Below are 7,500 nucleotides of genomic sequence, written 5' to 3'. Positions count from 1 at the left end.
CCTGCATGCTGCATCCAATGTTTCTTATGTCCAACATTTCTCTCAGGGCACTTACACTCTGTCGTGCATGGACACTGACATTACATATCCAGCGGATCATGCTAGCTTCATTTCTTTCAAGTCTACGCATGTCCTCTGCAGTCACAGCCCATGTTTCACTGCTGTGAAGCATGGCAGTTTGCACACATGCGTCGTACAATCTATGTTTCACTCTGAGCGAGAGACCTTTTTTCCCCAGTTGCGGAAGAAGCTTTCTAAACTTTGCCCAGGCTATTCTTATTCTAGTGGTAACACTCTCTGAGCATCCACCCCCACTACTAACTTGGTCACGTAGGTAGCGGAAACTATCAACTACATCTAGTTTCTCTCCCAGGAGTGTAATGGAATGTGTTTTCTGAGTATCAGTGGTGTCTATTGCCCCTGTGCATCTGCCGCACAAGTAAAATTTTGACTGTCTTTTTGTTTTGAGTTCAAATTCTACTGTGGTCAACTTTGGTTTTCATCCTTCTGGGGTCAATAAAATAAGTGCCCGTTGAGTACTGAAGTCGATCTAATCAACTTATCCCCTCCCCAAATTTACTGGCCTTGTGCCAACTTTGCCTTTCATCCTTTTCGGGAGTTGATAAAATTTGACAAAATAAGTACCTGTTGAACAGCGGAGTTGATGTAATCAACAAATCCCTACCGCCCCCCCCCCCCCCAAGCTGCCCTCATGGCAAAAATAATTATTGAAATAATTATTACATGCCGACATGGAAAACAGATATTAAATGCTGATGATGATGATATATATATATATATAAAGGTGGCGAGCTGGCAGAAACGTTAGCACGCTGGGCGAAATGCATAGCCGTATTTCGTCTGCCGTTACGTTCTGGGTTCAAATTCCGCTGAGGTCAACTTTGCCTTTCATCCTTTCGGGGTTGATAAATTAAGTACCAGTTACGCACTGGGGTCGATGTAATCAACTTAATCCGTTTGTCTGTCCTTGTTTGTCCCCTCTGTGTTTAGCCCCTTGTGGGTAGTAAAGAAATAGATATATATATATATCGCGGAGTGGTTGGCGTTAGGAAGGGCATCCAGCTGTAGAAACTCTGCCAGATCAGACTGGAGCCTGGTGCAGCCCCTGGCTTCCCAGACCCCAGTCGAACCGTCCAACCCATGCTAGCATGGAAAACGGACGTTAAACGATGATGATGATGATGATGATGTTACGACAATGAGGATTCCAGTTGATCCAATCAATGAAATTAACATGCAAGTGGCTGAGCACTCCACAGACACGTGTACCCTTAATGTAGTTCTTGGGGAGATTCAGTGTGACAAGACTGGTCCTTTGAAATACAGGTACAATAGAAGCAGGAAGAAAGAGTGAAAGTTGTGGTGAAAGAGTAGAGCAGGGTTCGCCTTTACCCTCTGCCAGAGCTGTGGAGCTTTTTAGGTGTTTTCGCTCAATAAACACTCACAACGCTTGGCCTGGGAATCGAAACTGTGATCCTACGACCATGAGTCCACTGCCCTAACCACTGGGCCATTGTGCCACCACATATATAAAAATACTTTTACAGAAAGAGTGGTGGTGACAGGGACTTCAAAGTTTTGGCTTACTTCTCTTCATTAGACAGTCCAATGAAAGCTAAGAGGCTGACATTTTGAAGTCACTGTTACCCAACTTCTTGTAAAGAAGTATAATAAACATGTACTCAACAAAGAAGTTTTGAGTAATTCTTCATTTTAATGTTAAATTGTTTTTATAAATTGAAATAAAAATAAACATCTATATATATATATATATATATATATATATATATATAGGATCCCTGGTCTGGTGGTGCGTAAAAAGCACTATCCGACTCGTGGCCGATGCCAGTGCCGCCTCCACTGGCTTCCGTGCCGGTGACACGTAAAATACACCAATCCGACCGTACGACAGGCACCCATGCCAACCCCCTTTGCTTGCGAAGACATGTTGGGGCAAGCGAAATCGAAATCGAATTGAACCAGCCAGGATCCCTGGTCTGGTGGTACGTAAAAAGCACTATCCGACTCGTGGCCGATGCCAGCACCGCCTCGACTGGCTTCCGTGCCGGTGGCACATAAAATACACCAATCCGACCGTGGCCGTTGCCAGCCTCGCCTGGCACCTGTGCAGGTGGCACGTAAAAAGCACCCACTACACTCATAGAGTGGTTGGCGTTAGGAAGGGCATCCAGCTGTAGAAACATTGCCAGATAAGACTGGAGCCTGGTGCAGCCTTCTGGCTTCCCAGATCCCCGGTCGAACCATCCAACCCATGCTAGCATGGAGAACGGACGTTAAACGATGATGATGATGATGATCATATATATATATATATATATATACATACATACACACATTTATTTAACATATATATATTTAATATATATACGATGATGATGATGATGATGATACATATGTATATATATATATAAAGAAATGGAGTCAAATGCAGGTGTTATTCAAATCTTAAACTTCCGACATGATATTATTCTCCGGAATAATATCAACGTTTTCTGCGAAACATATGTCGGAAGTATAAAGATTTAAATAACACCTGCGTTTGACTCCATTTCTTAATTTATCTATGTTATACAAAAATATTTCACTTAGCCCTGGAATTTCCACTTTTATAATATGAACTTTTGCTACCCTGGTAACTATTTACTTATTTCTTCTGTGTTATTTGTACACAATGAAAAATACACATACATTTATATATATCATCATCATCATCATCATCATCGTTTAGCGTCCGTTTTCCATGCTAGCATGGGTTGGACGGTTCTACTGGGGTCTGTGAAGCCAGAAGGCTTCATCAGGCCCAGTCAAATCTGGCAGTGTTTCTACGGCTGGATGCCCTTCCTAACGCCAACCACTCCGTGAGTGTAGTGGGTGCTTTTTACGTGCCACCCGCACTGGTGCCAGACAGAGCTGGCAAACGGCCACGAACGGATGGTGCTTTTTATGTGCCACCGGCACGAGGGCCAGGCGAGGCTGGCAACGGACACGAAACGGGGCGGTGCTGGCAACGGTCGCGAAACGGAAAGTTCTCTTACATGCCACCGGCACTGGTAACACATCTGCAATTTCCATTGATCGATTTCCATTGATCGATTTCGATTCTGATCGTCACTTGCCTCAACGGGTCTTCACAAGCAGAGTTTTGACATGCCACCGGCACTGGTAGCACATCCGCAATTTCCATTGATCGATTTCGATTCTGATCCTCACTTGCCTCATCACGTCTTCACAAGTAGAGTTTTGTGTCCCAAGAAGGGAAGGTATGTATACGTAGGCTGGCTCCATCCCAAGTAGAAGGCCACGGGTTATGGACTCACTTGTCCTGCCGGGTCTTCTCGCGCACAGCACACTTCCAGAGGTCTCGGTCTCTAGTCATTTCCTCAGTGAGACCTAAAGTTCGAAGGTCGTGCTTCACCACCTCGACCCAGGTTTTCCTGGGTCTGCCTCTTCCACAGGTTCCCTCAACCGCTAGGGTGTGGCACTTTTTCACACAACTATCTTCATCCATTCTCGCCACATGACCATACCAGCGCAAACGTCTCTCTTGCACACCACAACTGATGCTTCTTAGGTCCAGCTTTTCTCTCAAGGACTTACACTCTGCCGAGTGTGAGTACCGGCATTACACATCCATCGGAGCATACTGGCTTCATTTCTAGCGAGCTTACGCATATCCTCAGCAGTCACGGCCCATGTTTCACTGCCATGTAGCATGGCTGTTCGTACACATGCATCATACAGTCTGCCTTTCACTCTGTGCGAGAGGCCTTTTGTCACCAGCAGAGGTAAGAGCTCTCTGAACTTTGCCCAAGCTATTCTTACTCTAGCAGTTACACTTTCAGCACACCCGCCCCCGCTGCTGACTTGGTCACCTAGGTAACGGAAACTATCAACTATTTCTAGTTTTTCTCCCTGGAAAGTGACGGAAGTTGGTCTCAGAGCATTTTCAGTGTTTATTGTTCCTGAGCATCTGCCACATACAAAAACCATCTTCCTAGTTAGCCTTCCTTTGACATTGCTGCATCTCTTATGTGTCCATAGCTTACACTTGGTGCATCTTATAGAGTTTCTACCTACACCTTTTCTACAGATCGAGTAGGGCCATCTACCTGAAGGTGTTTGTGATTTGTCTACCTTCCTACTGATTACGACTTTGGTTTTAGCTGGATTGACTCTGAGGCCCTTCGATTCTAATCCTTGTTTCCACACCTGAAACTTCTCCTCCAGTTCTGATAGCGACTCAGCAATTAGAGCAAGGTCATCAGCATAGAGGAGCTCCCAAGGGCATCCTGTCTTGAATTCCTCCGTTATTGCCTGGAGGACTATGATAAATAGGAGGGGGCTGAGTACTGAGCCTTGGTGGACTCCTACCTCTACCCGGAATTCTTCACTGTACACATTTCCAACCCTCACCCTACTAGCGGCGTCCCTGTACATGGCCCGCACAGCTCTCACTAACCATTCATCTATCCTAGTTTCCTCATTGCCCACCAGATAAGGGATCGGGGGACCCTGTCGAAGGCTTTCTCCATGTCAACAAAAGCCAGGTACAGGGGCTTATCTTTGGCTAGGTATTTCTCCTGCAGCTGCCTTACCAGGAATATAGCATCAGTAGTACTTTTCCCTGGCACAAACCCAAACTGCATCTCATCTAAACTAACTCTCTCTCTAATTAGTTAGGCTATGACCCTCTCCATAACCTTCATCACCTGGTCCAACAGCTTGATACCTCTGTAGTTATTTGTATCTAGGGCATCACCTTTACCTTTGTAGCAGTTGACTATTATACTGCTACACCAGTCATTGGGTATGACCCCTTTGTGTATCACCTGATTAACTATACGGGTGACTAGGCTATAGCCGACACTACCAGACATTTTGAGCATCTCTGCAGTGATTCCTGATGGGCCTGGGGCTTTCCCTGTCTTCATGCTTCTAATTGCCTTAGCTACCACGGAACTATCAACTCGGATAGCTGGTCCCTCTGTTGGGTCAACATTCGGCAGACTCTCTTTATCCCATTCATTTTCTTCATTCAGCAACCTTTCATAGTGGCATCTCCAAACCTCTCTCTTTGCATCCTCATTTAGCGCAAGTGAACCATCTTCCATGCAAACACACTTCTCTCCTACCACATCACGATTCTCTCTCACACACTGTCTTGCAACACGAAACACATGTATATCTGCTGAGGTTGTCTTTGCCTTTCCTCTTTTTGGAGTCGATTGAATAAACTGAGTCAAGCACTGGAGTCAGTGTAATCAACTTATCCACTCCCCTGAAAATACTGGCTTTTTGCCAAAATTTGAAACTAATACATACACATGCACACACGCACACACACACACACCACACACAATGAATTTTGCAATCGAGATGCTGCCCTTCAACTCATTCTTCATGAGTAGCATCTTCAGATTTGGGCTGACTCCTGTCCCCATTCAATGGCTGCATGAAAACTGGACATAAAACAAAACGAAGATGGTGGTAATGATGATGATGATGAAGTATGTAGTTCTTTTCTCATTTATTCACAGTGGCAGAATAGTGCAGTAGCTAGAAGAGTGATGGAGGAAATGAGTGAGAGGAAGATGTGTGAAGATAGGGAGTGCTTGTCAAGGACAAACTGGGAGTGTAGGACCCAGTTGTATGCACACATTTAATGCTTTTAGAATCTCGCTTTTACTGCGAGGAGTAATCTTCTTGAGCACTGAATATTGCCATTCATCCCAGTTCTTTGCCATCTTACCTGTGAAGCTCAACATCCTGAGATCAGCCTTCACTCTTCCATCCCACATTTTCCTGGGTCACCCTCTTCTACAAGTTCCATCCACATTGACAAGACTTTCTTATAAAGCTGTCCTCATCACATAATCAAACTTCTTTTTCACACGACATCTGATTCGTCTTACACTCAGTTTTTCTCTCAACATACCTTGTTATTCATTGCACACTGACATTGCACATGCAGGGAAGAATGCTTGCTGCATTTCTTTCCAGTCTTTGCATGTTCTCTACATTCAAAGCCCATGTCTCACTACCATGTAGCATGCCTTCCAAGAATTTGGACCTGGAGATCTCCATTTCCAGCAACTTCATCTCAGTCATTTTTCATCTCCTCCATGAGATTCAAAGTCCTGAAATTAACTTATGCTACTTTGTCCCATGTTTTCCTGGGTATCTTTCTTCTGCAAGCTCCATCTATACTAAGTGATTGGCAATTCTTTATACAGCTTTCCTCATCCATATGCATCACAAGTCCATACCGATGCAATCAACTTTCTAAAACACTACATGTGATTCCTCTTATGTCCAATTTTTCTCCAAATTCAGTTGTAATTTGTCTTTTATACACACAAACATTGCATATCCATCAGAGCATTCTGACTTAATTCCTCTCCAGTTTTCTCTAGCCCTCTGCATTTAAGGTCCATGTCTCACTACCTTGCAGCATCACAGGTTTAACACAAGCATCATACAATCTGCCGTTCGCTCTGAGGGAAAAGATTGTTGTCAACAGCAGTTGTATTAACCTGAACTTTTCCTATCCTTATCCTGGCTACTATACTCTCCAAGCAACAACCTCCCTGCTGATTATATCTCTTAGGGCAGCGAGCTGGCAGAATTGTTAGCACGCCGGGCAAAATGCTTTGTGGTATTTCGTCTGCCGTTATGTTCTGAGTTCAAATTCTGCCGAGATCGACTTTGCCTTTCATCCTTTCGGGGTCGATAAATTAAGTACCAGTTACGCACTGGGGTCGATGTAATCGACTTAATCCATTTGTCTGTCCTTGTTTGTCCTTTCTATGTTTAGCCCCTTGTGGGTGGCAAAGAAATATATATCTTTTAGGTAACAAAAGCAATTGACTACTTATAGTAAGCTATTTGGTCATTTAAAAAAGTTTTTGGTGAGTTTTTAGTATAAACTGTTCCAATGCAATGGTCATATATGAAGCTTACATTCTACGTTAGTTTGCCTGTAATTCCACAAGACCTCCTGTGTATTCATAGCTTATATTAAGTTTAGCACATGAAGTTTATACTTACTCTATTTCTACATATTGTTATTTCCTTAAAGATACTACTCGCTAAAACTTTAAACTTTGTTAAGTTTATCTTGAAGCCTCTAAATTCTAGGTTTAGGTTCTATGCCTGGAATTTTCTCTCTAATTCCTCTATAGATTCTTCTGCAAGAACCAGCTTATAAGAGTCCCCTTGGACAACCAGTCTGAAAGACTTGTGTGATGGTTTGTAGGATTATGAAGAATAGGAGACAGGTTGAGGACTAAATCTTGATGGGCACCTTCCTTCAAGGCTAAAAATTTGTCACTAAATTCATTGTTGATTCTCACTTTACTTACTGCATATTTGTGCATATTTTGTACAGCCCTCAATAAGTCATTTATTTACATCTAGTTTCCTTAGTAACCATTAAATTACTGAATGTCAAATGCCTTC

Source organism: Octopus sinensis, linkage group LG13 (assembly GCF_006345805.1).
Source record: "Octopus sinensis linkage group LG13, ASM634580v1, whole genome shotgun sequence".
NCBI classification, from domain to species: Eukaryota; Metazoa; Mollusca; class Cephalopoda; order Octopoda; family Octopodidae; genus Octopus; species Octopus sinensis.
The sequence above is the reverse complement of the archived record's forward strand: the minus strand, read 5'-3'. Positions refer to the sequence as shown.